Genomic DNA, 19,759 nt, shown 5'->3' on the forward strand with positions numbered 1-19,759 from the left:
AGTAGCAGTCAGCATGGGGAATGAAAATACGTCAAATGAACCAACACTCTAGTCTTCAGGTCAACACAATGGGAGGTAGTGTTGCTCACGTCTGTAGGTTTAACCTTAAAATACCCTACACGTGCCTCCTGGGTGGTGCTAATTGAGCAACAGTGATTACAGGCAGCTAGACTATCCGTAGGATCTCCTGGCAATGACGTATCAACTAAATAGCAGAAACAGTTCTTTTCAGAGCTCATTAACAAGAAACATTGGACCAACTATCAGACTCCTTCAACTGAATATTGAAAGCATTAGCAGGGCAAAGTGTGACTACCTGTCAAAATTTTTGCTGGACCACAATATCGATATCATCGCCATTCAAGAAACTCGTGTTTACAGCGAAGAAATATTCTGAAGCCGAGGTCGAATTCCTGGATATTCTGCACTTGGTGTAACTTACCACGAGGTGTATGGAATTGCTACGTATGTCCGTAACAACATAAACGAAGCATCACTGATTTCTGTAAGTGTGGAGGCAGATATACATACAGTTGTCATACAATTGCATGGCATTACTATTACAAATGTTTACAAACCACCCAAAACAACATGGCTCAATTTTGTCCTACACACAGCAGAACACCCTGCAATTTACATAGGAGACTTCAATAGTCACCACGAACTTTGGAAGTACTCTCAAAATGATGAAAATGGGAGCATGCTTGCAGAATGGATCAAAGAGAATAATCTTCATCTAGTGTTTGATGCCAAAGATCAAGGCACTTTCAGGTCAGTGGCTTGGGACAAGGATTCAAATCCTGACTTATGCTTTGTTAGCTGCAACAAAAATGACTTTCCCATCAACACCACATGGAAAGCGATAGATGCCTTTCCTCACAGCCAACACAGACCTGTAATTATACAAATTGGCTGCACTGTTGCTGTCATACGATCAACTCCGCATGCTCGATGGAATTTCCAGAAAGCTGACTGGATGAAGTTTTGAACGGAACTGGATAAGACCATTCGATGGATACCTCCATGACATAATAACTATCAACGCTTCATTGGTGCACTAACAGCAACAACTAAAAAGTGTATGCCAAGAGGATACCAAAAAGAATATGTTCCAGGTTGGAATGAGAAAAGTGAAACACTGTACAAACACTGCCAGCAAAGTGGTGACCCAGAGATAGCTACGGACCTATTGTCCAGCTTGGACATGTCTCAGAGGCAGAAATGGGCAGAAACAGTAAAAACTATGGACTTTACCCACTCGAGCAGGAAAGCATGGAGTCTTCTGAGAAAACTGGGAGGAAGTGCACCAGCATGCAGAAAAAATTCCAAAGTAACACCAGACCAAATTGCTTCCCACATCATTACTACCTCAAGAGTACCTCCTGACAAGAAACATACAAGACATATCAGACGACAGCTTCGTGACCTGAAAAAGAAGGCATCTCCCTCATCTGAGTATACCCATCCCTTCACAGTTTCAGACATTGACTCTGGACTGAAGGACCTCAAACCTCTTAAGGCACCTGGATTCGATGGTATCCATCCAGAATTCCTGATCCATATGGGAGGAAAAGCTAAGAAATGGCTGGCAGAATTCTTCACTGACATCCTGCTGACTGGTCAACTTCCATTGGAGTTTAAAAAGGCGAAGATAATATCTGTTCTGAAACCTGGCAAACCCAGCGACAAGGTAGAAAACTATCATCCCATTTCCCTACTCAGCTGCTGCTACAAGCTTTTTGAAAGGCTAATATATAACAGAATAAGTAGCGCTATCTTAGAGATCATTCCAGTTGATCAGGCAGGCTTCAGACCAGGGCGTAGCTGCTGCGACCAAGTATTGTCTCTCACATCCTTCATAGAATCAGGATACCAAATGAAGCAGAAAACATCTGTGGCATTTGTTGATCTAGCTGCTGCCTTCGACACTGTGTGGAGGGAAGGCCTTATCTACAAATTTCTCTGCATCATACCCTGCAGAACAATGGCTCGACTGATTAACAGCATGCTAAGTGATCAGAAGTTCCAGGTAATCACTGGAAGCAACATAAGTAAGGAGAGGAGGCTGAACAACGGATTGCCTCAAGAATCAGTTCTCTCACCCTTACTGTTCAACCTATATCTATCTGATCTACCTGACACTTCATTCAGAAAATACTGTTATGCTGATGACCTGGCTCTAGCCGTAAAACACCAGGAAATGAAGACAACAGAAGAGATTCTAGCCAATGACCTGTCTGCATTAGATAATTACTTCAAAATCTGGAGATTCCAACCCAGTGTGAGTAAAACAGAAGTGTGCTGCTTCCATCTAAATAACCAGTTGGCGAACGTAAAACTGGAAGTAAGTTTCAGAGGCAGAATTCTTCGTCACAATTGGAACCCAAAATATCTTGGTGTCATCCTGGATCGTACACTATACTTCAAACAACACCTTCTTAACTTAGCTCAAAAGCTGAGGACTCGAAACAACATCCTCCATAAGCTATGCGGAAATACCTGGGGATCTTCAGCAACCACCCTGCGATCTTCAGCTCTGGGCTTGGTGTACTCAAGTGCTGAGTATTGTGCACCTGTTTGGATGAACCTGTTGTTTTGCTACTTGGGGAGCAAAATAACTGATGATGGTTAAAGTAGAGAGGATATAAAACGTAGACTGGCAATGGCAAGGAAAGCATTTCTGAAGAAGAGAAATTTGTTAACATCGAGTATAGATTTAAGTGTCAGGAAGTCATTTCTGAAAGTATTTGTATGGAGTGTAGCCACGTATGGAAGTGAAACATGGACGATAAATAGTTTGGACAGGAAGAGAATAGAATCTTTCGAAATGTGGTGCTACAGAAGAATGCTGAAGATTAGATGGGTAGATCACATAACTAATGAGGAAGTGTTGAATAGGATTGGGGAGAAGAGAAGTTTGTGGCACAGCTTGACTAGAAGAAGGGATCGGTTGGTAGGACATGTTCTGAGGCATCAAGGGATCACCAGTTTAGTATTGGAGGGCAGTGTGGAGGGTAAAAATCGTAGAAGGAGATCAAGAGATGAATACACTAAGCAGATTCAGAAGGATGTAGGGTGCAGTAGGTACTGGGAGATGAAGAAGCTTGCACAGGATAGAGTAGCATGGAGAGCTGCATCAAACCAGTCTCAGGACTGAAGACCACAACAACAAACAACAACTGCTTTGGTTGGACTAGATACTTGATTTTTCTGGTAATTAGCTATGCAAGTAGCCTCTTGACCAAAATCAGATGCAAACCATGGTATGTTCAATGTGACCAAGTGAGAATGTGCCATCTTTTCTCTCTCCCGAGTCATTTTCCAGTCTCTGTATTAACACATTCCCCAGAATGCTTCACCCAGGGTTTTTCATATCACTAAAAAACGATCACACTATGGGGCCACGCAAAGGAACATGCATATGACTTTCTCTTCTGAGAATGAAGACAATCTGAGAGGTATTGCAGTTAACAAGCTATTCTCACAGAAGGGGTCAGTATTCTGTTAAATGCAGTTCTCAGAAACTTTGATACATTCATTGATGCATTATGTTTAATAACTCATATCATAAAGGAAGCCATTAGGGATATGGAATAATTCAAGCTATATGTTAACAGACAGCAGCAGCCACTGCAGGTTATTTCTTTAAATTATACTAACAACTAATTTGATGTAATCAGTGGAAGAAATTACTAGCCCACAAGAGCACATATTGAGCTACTACCTGTTATACGCAGTGTTAAGTTCGAAGGCAAAAACATAAATACAATAATACAAACCAGTTTATACACTGTGGCCCAGGACGAATGGCCATTATTCTGGAAGATTGCAGGAATGACCATTTGAAGCAAAACAATGTGGTAAAAATGGGCTCTAAATGTATATCTTAAGAGCAATGAGCACTTTTTCATCTTTGCTGCTGTGAAACACATCTCTTCTATGGAACAGTGCTCATACTTCTTAAGGTATTATTTTAGAATCCAAATTTGCTAGACAATTTTTTTCTTGTTTTGGTCCATACTACCTCCTCCTAAAATATGGAAAGCAAAGAGCTTGCAGTAGAAGATATCCGAAAGGACAAACACAAACTATATAATAATATATGCACCTGACAGCAAATAATGACAACTTAATGCAGATGCACACTACATGTGAACTCTTGTGGGAATCAGTTGAAGCTGTGAGCAGTGAGGATAACAAGCAATGTACACTACAGGTGTAGTGTTCAACAAGTTGAGAAGCAATTATGGTAACCACTTGTGTAATGTGGAAATATTAGTTCAAGTCCTGGTCCATCAAAAATTTTCACTTGCCACAATTTGATATGTTTCAGTGCCTGGTGGCAGATGATGTCTGTGTTTCTTTTATATCACAAATGTTATCATGTTATCATGGAAATTAGCTTTATTTCTACTGTTGTGGTTGTGAACTGGACAATTCATCCTAAACCCACTTTTGTTATTAACCAAAAATACCATTAGGGACTGCATATACTGGCATATAAGTGCAAAAATCCCTACAACCCCTTTTCTTCAGAATAAATCATTTTTTCCTTGCCAGCATTATCCCATAATATTAGGCCATTGGACAGTACTGAGTGACAGTAAGCTAAAAACCTCATCTGCAAGACAGGGACAGGCCAAGGGTTGAACCCAATAGGACACTATATTTAACATTTCACCACTCCAAATTTAATCTTTTTTTTGTCATATCATCTGTAAAAGGGACAATTTGTTTTCTAAATTTCTATACCTACATAACTGAAGGCCTTGGCAACAGATAATACCAACAGGATGATTTTTCTTCTATCATTCTACAGTAACTGACTTTTGGATATCATACTTTGCTTTGCCACAAAAGAAGTGTTTACATAAGGCAAATTCACATAAGCCAACCTGAACTGTAGTTAAAACGTTATTCTTGATTATATATTCTGTTCTAAACTACTTCTCAGGTTTTTTTCAAAAACGTGGTGTAAAGGGAAAAAGTTATAATGGGACCTGGGGCCAGCAATGGAGTGGCAGGATGATAGTAAGGTCATTCTGGAGTCAACAACCGTCATGCTGAGTGGGCCAACACCTCTTCTGCATCACAGCTTTCCACCTGACAAAACAACACCAGTCACCAGGAAAAATATGGTGGACCCTTACTGGTCACAACTGCCAGCCATTCCTCTTTTCTAGATGGTTCAGCATGACACACAAACATTGTGACTGCAGCAAAATCAATGGAGACCAGCAGCATTTAAACCCACTCAAACCAGCCCATCAGCATTCACAGAGATGGGCAGTATATAATGCCCAGTCTGTGTCAACCACTGTCCTCCTCATCATCATGCTGTCAACATGCCACAAATGAGGGTCATCTGCCTGTCTGCTCAGCCCTGGCAGCCAACACTCTGTCAGCCATCTGGCCCTGCTCTTCAGCCTTCAAGCCAGACTCCAACTCTGGGCATGCAATTACTGTGCTGCTGGGGTGCCACAACCTATCACAAAGTACAAGGCATTGGTGATTTTGCCCCTGTTGCACCACAACTATCCAGACCATTACTGTCCAGTCAGCACACCAAGTCAGGATTGCATCGTGTAAGCAGCTTGCATCCCTGAACCTCTGGTTGTGCTACATTGGCCGAGCGGTTCTAGGCGCTACAGTCTGGAACCACGTGACTGCTCCGGCCACAGGTTTGAATCCTGCCTCGGGCATGGATGTGTGTGATGTCCTTAGGTTAGTTAGGTTTAAGTAGATCTAAGTTCTAGGGGACTGATGACCTCAGTGCCATTTGAACCATTTGTTGCTACATCTGCCACTACAATGCAAGATTGCTATACTATTATGTTAAGAAGGAAACACAGCTGAAAGACTGCACAAACTGGATGGCTTAATTAAAGGCTACTTTGTGTTCATATTCATGCCTGGTAGTAGCCGCCAGATGGAGCCTCCTATGTGGATGTATGATAGTCAAGTGGAGGTGCACCAGGCACTGATAAATGGTTCAAATGGCTCTGAGCACTATGCGACTTAACTTCTGAGGTCATCAGTCGCCTCCAGGCACTGATAAGACATCATTCAATTAACAGTCATTTATTTCTGAGAGTTTTACAATCACTCTGACTTCTTCCCAGTGCGGCTCTCCTGGTGTAGTCTGAGGTCAGTCCCATGGCCCCATCACAGGACAGTGTGGTGGTTGACATGTGTCTGTAGCCTGGCTTGGCTGTGGACGACTGTTGGAGGCTCAGCACTCTCAATGAGTGAAGCTGTGCTTACGCCCAGCCTCAAAAATCTGCATGCCCCTGTTTCTGGTTGTTGTGTTCGTGTGTAGGTGGAAGACACAGGGCAACATGTAGAACAACCCTAGAGGCAACCCCAGCATGCCACTTGTGACACAGTAAGTGTACTGCCCAGGAGTGGTGCAGCTCACAGAGTTGAAGTTCCTGTCACAGCTGGACAGCTGTGGACTCGTAGCACTAAACTCCAAGTTGGCAGCAACTAGTAACATTTTGTAATATTGACTGGGTCATTCTGCTACTTATAGAGCTGGTTTTCCAGCAGTACCAGTGATGCAGATGGAGTGGACATACTCTGAGACTGAATGAAAGAAAGGTGAGAGTTTTAGAGCAATCAATGATGTGATGCCCCTACAGGCAACTGAATGTGCTCCCATTTTCTGAGCCAGTCAGCATTCCTGGCTGACCTAATGTTAGGTTCAGTGTGTCCTTTTATGCGAAGTTTGCAGCCTGAAAGGCATTCTTGCTTCATCCCTAGGCGTAGTTACTACACACAGCCCCATTGACAGAACAGCACTGAGTCTGCTCTGCACTGTCATCAAGGCGCTGAATCAGGTGTTCCTGACTCTCTCTCCACTACAGTCTGATGCAATGAGCTCCCTGCTTGTGTGTACTTTGGTTCTTCCAAGTGTTGACATTTGTCAAGCCATCACTGCATACTCAACGAACATGCTCCACCTAGCATTGTTCCAGTCGATTTCAGCAAAATTTTGTTCCTTGCTTAGTCAGTATTCAGCTGAGCAATATTCCCCCAACCTTTATAAAATTCTGTTTGAATTTTTGCATTTCGTTGTCTGATACACATTTTCTATCAATTCACCCTTCATGAGTTATTTCTGTTTTTAAATTGAAGCTAATTTTGCAAGTCATAATCCACTTAAACTATTGCACTAATTCCCAGTCATACCCTACAGCTTCTTTCTTTGCCTTTTTTAACCCAATGTTTCAGTATATCAGCTTGCACATGGTGGGATCTTCATTCACAGATGCATCTTCCGTTAATCAGAGGTGTGACCAGCAGGAATGCAGCTTGCAGAGCTGAAGTAACTCTCACAGCCAGACAGGTGTGGACTCCAAGCTGGCAGCAGTTTGTAACATTTTGTCATATTCATTGGATCATTCTGCAACTAGTAGAGCTCGTATTCCATCAGTATCAGTGATGCAGATGGAGTGGCCAGACTTTGAGAATGAGTGGAAGAAGGTGAAAGTTTTACTGCAGTTGATGACATGATGCCCCTGTTCTGGTGACTAAATGTGCTCCTGTTTCCTAAGCCTGTCAGTGTTTCTGGTTGGTCTATTGTTTAGTTTCAGAGCATTCTTTTATGCAAAAGTTAGGGCCTGAAAGGCATTCCTGCATCATCGCTACACATACCCCCGTTGTTAGAGTTGCATTGTGTCTGCTCTGCACTCTTGTCATGGTGCTGATCAGCTGTTCCTGATGCTCTCTCTCCCACAGTCAGAGGCAATGAGCTCCCTGTTTGTTTGTACTTTGGCTCTTCTGAGTGTTGGCATTGGTTACTCCATTGTTACATACACAACGGACATCCTTCACTCAGCATTGTCCCACTCAGTTTCAAAAAAATTTTATTCCTCACTTAATTACTACTTTGCTATGCAACAAATGTCTAATTCTGCTGGTTTGAAATTGCATAATATGTCTTTGTGAGGTTAAGATATAAACAGTTATTTGTTAATGGTTTGTAAACACATCCATCTATCATCTGAGCTGTGTCTGCTAGGGTTAAGTTTGAGCTCTTGTTTAGTATGCTTGTTTCATCGGTAACCATTACAGGGCCATTTATGTAGGTTAAGCACACGAGTGTGGGCCCAGTACCGACCCTTGTGAGAGCCAACATTATGTTGGTCCTTTTCTGAGATTAATTTCATGCCTGTGACACAATGTATCAATGTAACACTCAGTTTTCTGTTTTGAAGGTAGGACTCCATCCATACAACAGTGATTCCATTAATGTAATGACACTTTAGTTTTTCAAGTATAATTTGGCTTTGGGAAGATCAATAAATATGCCAACAGAATGATTTTTATAATCATCTGACATAGAATGGATACTTTTTCTTGCCTAGCTCTAACACAACTTCATTTAGGATGTCTTATATTGCTTTCTCTGTGGAGAATCTATAATGGAATGAAAACAATATTATGAGAAGGATAGCTGCTACATCTACATCTACATCCATACTCCGCAAGCCACCTGACGGTGTGTGGCGGAGGGTACCTTGAGTACCTCTATCGGTTCTCCCTTCTATTCCAGTCTCGTATTGTTCGTGGAAAGAAGGATTGTCGGTATGCCTCTGTGTGGGCTCTAATCTCTCTGATTTTATCCTCATGGTCTCTTCGCGAGATATACGTAGGAGGAAGCAATATACTGCTTGACTCTTGGGTGGAGGTATGTTCTCGAAACTTTGACAAAAGCCCGTACCGAGCTACTGAGCGTCTCTCCTGCAGAGTCTTCCACTGGAGTTTATCTATCATCTCCGTAATGCTTTTGTGATTACTAAATGATCCTGTAACGAAGAGCGCTGCTCTCCGTTGGATCTTCTCTATATCTTCTATCAACCCTATCTGGTACAGATCCCACACTGCTGAGCAGTATTCAAGCAGTGGGTGAACAAGCGTACTGTAACCTACTTCCTTTGTTTTCGGATTGCATTTCCTTAGGATTCTTCCAATGAATCTCAGTCTGGCATCTGCTTTACCAACGATCAACTTTATATGATCATTCCATTTTAAATCACTCCTAATGCGTACTCCCACATAATTTATGGAATTAACTGCTTCCAGTTACTGATCTGCTATTTTGTAGTTAAATGATAAGGGATCTATCTTTCTATGTATTCGCAGCACATTACACTTGTCTACATTGAGATTCAATTGCCATTCCCTGCACCATGCGTCAATTCGCTGCAGATCCTCCTGCATTTCAGTACAATTTTCCATTGTTACAACCTCTCGATACACCACAGCATCATCTGCAAAAAGCCTCAGTGAACTTCCGATGTCATCCACCAGGTCATTTATGTATATTGTGAATAACAACAGTCCTATGACACTCCCCTGCGGCACACCTGAAATCACTCTTACTTCGGAAGACTTCTCTCCATTGAGAATGACATGCTGCGTCCTGTTATCTAGGAACTCCTCAATCCAATCACACAATTGGTCTGATAGTCCATATGCTCTTACTTTGTTCATTAAATGACTGTGGGGAACTGTATCGAACGCCTTGCGGAAGTCAAGAAACACGGCATCTACCTGTGAACACGTGTCTATGGCCCTCTGTGTCTCGTGGACGAATAGCGCGAGCTGGGTTTCACACGACCGTCTTTTTCGAAACCCATGTTGATTCCTACAGAGTAGATTTCTAGTCTCGAGAAAAGTCATTATACTCGAACACAATACGTGTTCCAAAATTCTACAACTGATCGACGTTAGAGATATAGGTCTATAGTTCCGCACATCTGTTTGACGTCCCTTCTTGAAAACAGGGATGACCTGTGCCCTTTTCCAATCCTTTGGAATGCTACGCTCTTCTAGAGACCTACAGTACACCGCTGCAAGAAGCGGGGCAAGTTCCTTCGCGTACTCTGTGTAAAATCGAACTGGTATCCCATCAGGTCCAGAGGCCTTTCCTCTTTTGAGCGATTTTAATTGTTTCTCTATCCCTCTCTTGTCTATTTCGATATCTACCATTTTGTCATCTGTGCGACAATCTAGAGAAGGAACTACAGTGCAGTCTTCCTCTGTGAAACAACTTTGGAAAAAGACATTTAGTATTTCGGCCTTTAGTCTGTCATCCTCTGTTTCAGTACCATTTTGGTCACAGAGTGTCTGGACATTTTGTTTTGATCCACCTACCGCTTTGACATAAGACCAAAATTTCTTAGGATTTTCTGCCAAGTCAGTACATAGAACTTTACTTTCGAATTCATTGAACGCCTCTCGCATAGCCCTCCTCACACTACATTTCGCTTCGTGTAATTTTTGTTTGTCTGCAAGGCTTTGGCTATGTTTATGTTTGCTGTGAAGTTCCCTTTGCTTCCGCAGCAGTTTTCTAACTCGGTTGTTGTACCACGGTGGCTCTTTTCCATCTCTTACGATCTTGCTTGGCACATACTCATCTAACGCATAATGTACGATGGTTTTGAACTTTGTCCACTGATCCTCAACACTATCTGTACTTGAGACAAAACTTTTGTGTTGAGCCAACAGGTACTCTGAAATCTGCTTTTTGTCACTTTTTCTAAACAGAAAAATCTTCCTACCCTTTTTAATATTTCTATTTACGGCTGAAATCATCGATGCCGTAACTGCTTTATGATCGCTGATTCCCTGTTCTGCGTTAACTTTTTCAAATAGTTCGGGTCTGTTTGTCACCAGAAGGTCTAATATGTTATTGCCACGAGTCGGTTTTCTGTTTAACTGCTCAAGGTAGTTTTCAGATAAAGCACTTAAAAAAATTTCCCTGGATTCTTTGTCCCTGCCACCCGTTATGAACGTTTGAGTCTCCCAGTCTATATCCGGCAAATTAAAATCTCCACCCAGAACTATACATGGTGGGGAAATCTACTCGAAATATTTTCCAAATTATCCTTCAGGTGCTCAGCCACAACAACTGCTGAGCCAGGGGGCCTATAGAGACATCCAATTACCATGTCTGAGCCTGCTTTAACCGTGACCTTCACCCAAATCATTTCACATTTCGGATCTCCGTCAATTTCCTTCGATACTATTGCACTTCTTATTGCTATAAACACGCCTCCCCCTTCACTGTCCAGCCTGTCCCTGCGGTATACATTCCAATCTGAGTTTAGGATTTCATTACTGTTTACGTCTGGTTTCAGCCAACTTTCTGTCCCTAGTACTATGTGGGCATTGTGACCATTTATTAATGAGAGCAGTTCTGGGACCTTTCTATAGACGCTCCTGCAGTTTACTATTAGCACATTAATATTGTTATTCCCTGTTGCATTTTGCCTACTCCTACCTTGCCGCGTCTCAGGAGGCGTCTTGTCGGGCCTAGGGAGGGGATTCTCTAACCCAAAAAACCCCCATGTGCACTCCACACGTACTCCGCTACCCTTGTAACCGCTTCCGGCGTGTAGTCCACGCCTGACCTATTCAGGGGGACCCTACATTTCTCCACCCAATAGCGGAGGTCGAGAAATTTGCACCCCAGATCTCCGCAGAATCGTCTGAGCCTCTGGTTTAAGCCTTCCACTCGGCTCCAAACCACAGGACCGCGATCGGTTCTGGGAACGATACTACAAATAGTTAGCTCTGATTCCACCCCACGAGCGAGGCTTTCCGCCTTCACCAATTCTGCCAACCGCCTGTACGAACTGAGGATGACCTCTGAACCCAGACGGCAGGAGTCATTGGTGCCGACATGAGCAACAATTTGCAGTCGGGTGCACCCAGTGCTCTCTATTGCCGCCGGTAGGGCCTCCTCCACATCTCGGATGAGACCCCCCGGCAAGGAGACAGAGTGAACACTGGCCTTCTTCCCCGACCTTCCCGCTATTTCCCTAAGGGGCTCCATCACCCACCTAACGTTGGAGCTCCCAATAACTAATAAACCCCTCCCCCCATGTGCCTGCTCCGACCTTGCTGAAGGAGCAGCCACATGTCCATTCACAGGCAGAGCGGGCGATGCCACATGGGCAGCCTCCACATTCACCCTCTGCCTCGTGCGCCGCGAACGCCGCTGAACCCGCCACTCCCCTTGGGGAGAGGGTGGCCCAACCGCGCCCGCTACCCGCGAAGATGTCTCGACAGCAGGGACAGTGGATGAAGCATGTAACACCTGGGGTGTTCCTTGCAACGCACCAGACTCCCCACTGCCGCTACACTCCAAGGCAGCAGCCTGAAGACGGCTGACCGCGGCCATCAACACGCTCAGCTGTTCGCGAACAGTGGCCAGCTCCTCCTGCGTCCGTACACAGCAGTCACACATCCTATCCATCCTAAGGAATCAATTTACTGAAGAGAGTTAATCAACCTTTAACTAGACTGCTAAATCACTAAAGGCGGCTGTTTATTGACTAAACTGTGGTTGCTAGCCACTTCTTGTAGAAAACAATGAAAATAGCACTACCTGTCTCTGGACTGTATTGAAAACAAACACTAGCACTACTGGCATCATGGTTGACTAAAGGGACTCTCTCTGACTGTATTCAAAACAAACACGAAATCTATGGAACTATTAATAGCACTCGACAATTAAAGCTTCCTAAAAGAAAAAACACACGCAAGAAGAAGTGACAAGTAAAAAAAATACAGTTAATACTTAAATTAAGGTAGCTGCTGCGCAGCAGACGTGAAGCGGATGGCAGTTACGACGACACTGACACTACTGGCGCTATGGCTGACTAAAGGGACTCTCTCTGACTGTATTCAAAACAAACACGAAATCTATGGAACACTATTAATAGCACCCGACAATTAAAGCTCCCTAAAAGCAAATACACATGGAAGAAGAAGTGACAAGTAAGAAAAATACAGTTAATACTTAAATTAAGGTAGGTGTCATATAGCAGAGATACTGAGTCACAGATAGGGACAACAAAGACTATTAAACAAATCTTTCAGCCAAACAGGCCTTCATCAGAATAGACACAATAGACACACACACACACACACACACACACACACACACACACTTGTGTGTGTGTCAGTTGCGTTTGTGTGAATGTGTGTTTATGTTGTCTGTTCTGATGAAGGCCTGTTTGACCAAAAGCTTCATCCAACAGTCTTTTTGTTGTCCCTATCAGCGACTCAGTGTTTCTGCTATATGGTGATTAGCAACTATCCTTTTCATAGTATTGCCATTATTTCTCTGTGGAGATTTCTTTATGAAAGCCAAACTGAGAGGCAGTTGAGAAGTTCTGCTATTTTAATTGAGCCAGAATTCTGCCATATACTGCTTTCACAAACACTTTTGAAAATTACAAACTGCCTGTTGACTTCTATCTCAGGTTCTTCAGCCAACAGTCATCTGATGATTTTTCTTATGTTTCGCCTGCATGAGTGGCTGGCATTATCAAAGTTTAACCCTCCTTTGCTGGTGGTGGACTGGAGCCAAGTTCACAGCTGCAGACTATGTACCAGGTGCACCAATGTCCAAGGGCTTCTCTGCCATCATTTCCGGTGTGGTTCTCTTGTCGCTACCTGCAATGGTCACTTGCTGCAGCAGGGAAAGCCAGGATCCATTTACCTTGAGGCTTTTTCCTTTTTTGTTGAAACTGTTCTCTTGTTTGTGTATTTCTATAGCTTTTCTGAACAAGCAGATGTGATAGCTCTTCTCTACAGCCAGAACTTCCATGTATATGAATTTTACTCCATGGTTGGTCTTGCACAGTGTGCTCTGCCACGGCCAATTTCTCCACCTGCTCCAACCTGCAAGTGGAGAAATCAGGCAATCTGACAAACCTTTACTGAAGAACCTGAGACAGAAGCCAACACACAGTTTGTACAAGTGGCTGTGGAAGACTTAAAAATTTTGTACTTTTGAAAATACTGAATATGAGCAAAAGGTCTGTCATTAGATGTATTTTGCTTATCCTCAAATGATTTGACAGAATTGGTGTCAGGTGCCAGACTGTAAGAGGCTGTTTCAGTGAGTCTAATCAACCTGCTTTCAATGGTCCACTCTTTGCCCCTGTATTTCAGCTGTTAGGAAGAATTTATTAAATTTAATAGCCAATGATTTGAATTTAGCATCATCTCTATCAGTGCTACTCTCATCAAGTTCAATATCATTAGCCTTATCAAGTTTTTTCATTTCATGACCAATAATGCTTCCAATAGTCTTTGCTTTGTTTTTGGAATTTTTTTGTGTACAGTACATCTATTTTAATGACACATTGATGAATTTTGCAATACAGTTTGTACTGGTGTTGCAAGCCTTGATTACAGTTAGTCTTCTACTCTGCAAAGACTGAAACGGGCCTTTAACTCCTCTGTGACTTTCCTACCCCCACCTCCCTGCCACCGAATTTTATTAATCGCATACTTCTCCTGCTCATTTTATTTTCCTCTCCTCACCTTATATGTCTTAGGCCTTTCTCCCTCTGTGAGTTCTCCATCCTTCTTTCACAGAAATTTCCTTCTCCGTCTGCATTACTATACATATGCATGCTACTCTTCTCACATATTATTGGGCACATGACAGTGGGGTAATTACCTCCTCTATGTCATTAAATTTTATGTAATTGCATGTAAATTAAGCAGAAATTATTTCCAGTGACAGTGGAATAAGACTGGGATGTAATAAATTTAAAAAACAGTATTGTAAATAACAAAAATTACATGAGTACCTGAAAGGAAAGAATTTACATATTCAGTACATTACAACCAGAAGGATGAATTGAAAGAAGAAAACAAAAAGGGAGAAAAATTGGTGAAAGTGCACTGCACATCAATGGTATTGGCATTCCATGCTGCAGTTGGTACCTGTGCATGATGAATGATGAGAAATGAACTTGACAGATGACTAGACCAGATGGAGGAGTCAATGAAGAAATAGTGTTCAATAAACATCATCATGATGTGGAGCATATGGAATTAACTGGCACCATAATGTAATATATTGTGTATGATCTTGCCACAGGAAACAAAATATTTCGTAAAATTTAAACTAGAAGTCTTACGTTCCTGCGTAACCACAATCTCAGAATTCAGGACATTTCAGAAATACCCCAGAAACTTTCCCATGGTTGTTGGGCTATACCACAGACCAGACCGTCATGACAACCAGTTTTCTTACACTCACATTCATTGGCTTCGCTAACTCATTACCAGCAGTAAAATTTCAACCTAATCTAGACCTCGGGCAAGCCATTACTACAGCCAGCTTCCCTCCACTCACATTCTTTGGCTTCACCAACTCACAACCAAACTATAACGTTAAGATACAAAACAATATCTCAAGAAATCCTGTCATATTCCTAGCAACATACAACCAAATACATACGAAAACCAGTAATCGATTCATATCTTCTGCCGAAATAAGTCATTAGATTCAGCAGTTCTCACTAGCTACTATATACTATCACCCAATAGGCTATGACCAATGGAAACAAACTGCCAAGATAAGAACACGACAGAAGTGTTGCCTACATTGTAAGTGCATTTTAATCAAAAAATTAATACTCATAAAGGCATAGTCCATATCAATTCAGGCAGGCTAGAAAAAAATCTTACGTTCATAGTCTCAGATGTTATTGAATTTAGCATATGTTAAAATGAAGGACTAAGTAAGGAACATGCTATTTTTTGTTTTCTCCAAAAAAAGTTTCTGCTCCAAGATACAGCCCTCCGAAGATGACACTGCGCATACCATTTTTAAGATGTGAATATTGGAATAAATTTTAAAATGCTGTATCTCTGGAACAGTTCTAGATATTTTGTTGTTTTCTTTTATTTGAAAGATAATTGCTTTATTATTACAAAGAAATCCTCCATTTGGACTTGACTGTCAAAGTTATTTTACTATAGCATTCTGAACTTTTTATAATTTATGGAAAAAAAATTTTTCAAACATGCCAATCCATAAAAGTTTGATTTTTTTTTTTTTTCTTTCTGATTAGTACCATGTAGTTCTACATTCCCTGAAAAGTAGAGATTCAACTTTAAGGTTTTATAAACAACTGAAATTTTTGCCATACATAAAACCTGTTTTATTACCACATTATCACATAACAGGCTTATAAAAATCGAAACTTAGCCTTATTTAAGATAATTTTAGTTTTGGAAGATGAGTAAGAGACTAATTTTTCAAGCATTTTAAAAGGTTCCGAAATATATGTGAAAGGTCCAAAAACTTAAAGGTTTCAATTTACACAACTTCTGTGCACTCTGTTTTGTACTGAAATTAGCCAGTCAATTAACTAAAAATATGTTCCACTGCTTCAGTATCTTCCTCTGATGTAGAGTGATACCTTCCTGTTGAACCAATAGGAACTGAATCACTTACAATCCTCAAAACTTTGTGAACAGGAAGTGAGCACTGACGGCATTGTTGCTGTCCTTCAGCTGGAAACCTATATCCAGCAGCTGGCCCATGTGGTAGCATAAAGTTCACTACAGTTTCATATAACTCATAGCTGGTGTTTATAATCTCTGCAGTCCACCAGTCACATTCATACACACACGCCACATTCATCCCCCTTCTTGGGTTGTGAATCTGAATATTATCCTGCTGTTTCTGAGATGTTGGCGGAACGAATGAAATTTCTTCTTTCTCGCTCTTTAAAGTGCATGCAATATGAGTTTGCCCATCACTTTGAGTCCAAAAATATGTCTTCTGAATTCTTTTCACAGGAGTAGTTTGTTTGGATCATTCTTCTTTTTTCTGATCACAGAATTATTCGACTTCCTCTTTGGACAAAAGAATGAGGGCTGTGGGTGTGTAAGATGTCATGACTCTCGTAAAATCCACAGCAGTCTGAATCACAGATGTAGTTGGTCTGGAAAGATTATGTCTTGTAGCATGGTGCTTCAGCAGGCCTCCTACATCATCACAAGACCCCTTCTTATGATCAGTAGCACTGAATACCCAGTTAGTTGGTACAAGCGATTCTCAATTCAAACAGTTGGTAGCGATTTTTAAAATGACTAGGAGCACTGTCAGAAATAATTATGATCTTCTCTATCTCTGTTTGCAGTTGAAGAATTTTGTGCATTGCTAGCAAAGCATGTGCTGAGTCATGTCCTGTGCCATCACTTATAACTGCAACACTTGTAGTCTTGTTTTGAAAATATGTCACTCCTGGAAAAATTGAAATCTGGTCATTACTCCAATGATACCCTTGTACTTCTTGTGGGAGAATTATAGACCAGTTATCAGCAAAATCACAGTGAAGCACTAAACATAGTTCTTCAGCCTGTACACACCGTTTCACTTCTGCAATGTGTTGTCATTGCAATTTCTTCATATGCTGGTGTGCTACTTCTTTCACTGACCATTTATCAAGTTCATCAATGAAACTGTCAAAGGCAACAGTTTTCTTAATTAGTTTATTTTTCTCCCATATCGCATATATAACTTCTGAAAAGTTATCTTCTACATCTTCCAGGCCAAGTTTCTAAGACAGTCCTCTCTTTCCAGGGCACTCACCCCAATCATGGAACAAGAAGTCTCTCACTTTACATCACAGACTACTAACGACTCCACACAGCCAAACCAAGGTGTCATATGTCACATGCTCCAGTAAGTTCTTCACACTTACCACGTTCAAAATTCGCACAGTACACGCATAAACAGATATCTCTGGATGGGTGTGGAACTACCCACTTAGGTCGTAGTACATAAAATTTTGATCTTCCAATATGTGAAGTTGTATAGTTGCTTTATAAATTGCAAAAGTTTCTTTAATACTGCGAGTCATGTACCTCTTCACTTTCACAATTTTTTGACCTTCAACTGTTACAGTTACAGTGTCTTTTCAGTTGGCACTCTGTGAGAACAGTCCCATTTATCTTCCAGATAAAATGACTGCAATATTTGAACTTGAGCTGCTTCTACAGGATGACCATAACAGGGATCTGGTCTTCCAAAGACTCCTTTTACAGACCTCACATTTCTTGGTTTGTCTGCCATGTACTTTGATACTGATAGAACATGGTTCAAAAATTTTTTCTTTGAAAATGTCTCTGGATTAATAGTTACAACTTTCACCTTTTCACTGTAGGATGCACAATATTCAACAGCTGAATTGATATTTGTGAAAAATTCCTGGCAAGAGGTGCAAGAGTGCTTTGATTCATTTTCCTCTGAAGATTGAATTTCTACTTTCAAGAGTGTGGTCAGTTTTGCTGTAGTGTATTCATTCATAGTTTTAGTAATTTCTCTGTGTTTCTTGATGCATAGAGCTTATGGCTTGACTTCACTGACCACGATTTATTAACAGGATTAACACCTACCTCTGTAGTTGACTGACTCAGGGTATTTAATTCTTCCTCTATTGATGCAAAATCTGCACCATTGGAGGCTTCACCTTGTTCAGATACTATCATTGTAGTTATTCTGTCAAAACATTTAGAGCACAAAAAGTCGTCACAGGAAACATCTTCACTTCAAAAGAGATTCTTCACATGAGAACACTTATTTCCAACCTGAATAAAGTCTCAGATTTCTAAGAAGCCTCTTCAGTAAACAAATTAGCACTCAACAACTACAATAAAGTAACATGCAATGAACAACCACGTCAATGAAATTGACAAACTACAACACAGGGTAAGAAATATCTGCAACAATGAAAATGAAGAAATAACTGCAACAAAGACAATAAAAATAAACATTGTAACAAATAAATTAGTAAGAAACAACTTCTGTGAAGACATAATTACCCTTGAAAGTTAAAACAATTATTTTTTCAAATTAAACCTGTCCAACTTAAAAGTGGAAGCTCTCCTTTACAGAGAATATAGTACTACATGGTACCAATCAACAGAAAAAAATCTAACTTTTCTGGATTGGCATTTTTGCAAAAACAAATCTTTTTCTGCAAATGATAAAAATAATTCAAAAGACGACAGTAAAAGACCTTTGACAGATATGTCCAAATGGAGGATACGATTGTAATCATAAATCAATTATCTTTAAAATAAAAAAAACTCTAACAAAATATGTAGAACTGTTACAGAGATACACAGCATTTTAAAAAAAATCCCGAAATTCGCATCTTCAAAATGGTGTTGGCAGTGTCATCTTCAGAGGCCTCTATCTCAGGACAGGAATTTTATTGGAGAAAACAAAAAAAAAAAATATGTGTCTCTTACTTACTCCTGAATTTTAATATATGCTAAACTCAATAACATCTGACACTATGAAGGTAGCCCCCCTACCTGAAGTGATACGGATTATGCCAATAACTAAAATTGTGTAAAAAAGATTACAAGTCTTACATAAATTACTGGTGCCTATTGTCGTCGATTAAAATTCATGACAAGTCCATATCAAAATCATGGGTTGCACTCGCTTTAATAAAAATCAGACAGTCTGTCAACACATGACATACCATTATCGAAGTCTAGACTGTGCCCTGTTACCCAAGCTCTACAAGCACTATGGAAGGTACGTCTTCCTGCTAATGGAGGATGTCATGCATCAGACGACAGTGCCCAATATTGAGATGGCTGAGAACTTTGTTTCACTTTGGTGGCTGGATCTTGTCTTTTTACTCATAAGCCCGTCATTAGCTGTTAACTTTCTCGTTCTCCTCATGTACACCTACTGCAGTTATGAATTTACAAAGAAGTCATGTTTCAGTTTGCAGCATTAAAGGAGACGGGGATGGCAGCGTGGGGAGGGGGAGGGGGGGGGGGGGGGAAGAGAGAGGAATGGGAGGGGGTAGGGAGGGAGGGAGAGAGACAGGAACAATAAAATCACAACTTTATGTGCCTGGTCTTTGCCCCAGGTTTCCTCTGTTTTGTGGTTAGCTTGTCTTGTGGC

The 19,759-nt window shown here is 41.2% G+C and overlaps 1 protein-coding gene across 1 annotated transcript in view; it reads right to left on the minus strand.

The window, feature by feature from the left end:
* LOC124572017 (trehalase-like) overlaps nt 1-19,759 on the minus strand; it is a 120,750-nt gene that overhangs the window by 99,733 nt on the left and 1,258 nt on the right. The gene's annotated exons all lie outside the window — the stretch shown is intronic.

Source organism: Schistocerca americana, chromosome 1, assembly GCF_021461395.2.
Source record: "Schistocerca americana isolate TAMUIC-IGC-003095 chromosome 1, iqSchAmer2.1, whole genome shotgun sequence".
In the NCBI taxonomy this organism is placed as follows: domain Eukaryota; kingdom Metazoa; phylum Arthropoda; class Insecta; order Orthoptera; family Acrididae; genus Schistocerca; species Schistocerca americana.